This window comes from Buceros rhinoceros, unplaced genomic scaffold (genome assembly GCF_000710305.1).
Source record: "Buceros rhinoceros silvestris isolate BGI_N320 unplaced genomic scaffold, ASM71030v1 scaffold20134, whole genome shotgun sequence".
Taxonomy (NCBI): Eukaryota; Metazoa; Chordata; class Aves; order Bucerotiformes; family Bucerotidae; genus Buceros; species Buceros rhinoceros.
Genome location: NW_010410306.1, coordinates 1 through 226, shown reverse-complemented (window position 1 = coordinate 226; position 226 = coordinate 1).

Genomic DNA, 226 nt, shown 5'->3' with positions numbered 1-226 from the left:
ACCATAACGATTCTTCAAATGACGGATGCTGTCAACATTCTTCAACCGCAACAACATCGTCAACGTAAATATCGTCGTAAATTCAACCGCAACAACATTGTCGACGTAAACGTTGTCGTAAATTACAGCAGAAGAGGTCTATAAATATGGACTGAATGTTCTTTGCGGGGTGCGCGTCGATGGAGTCTTACTCCCTGCGCACCCAGCGCTGCTTGCTTTTGCCTTA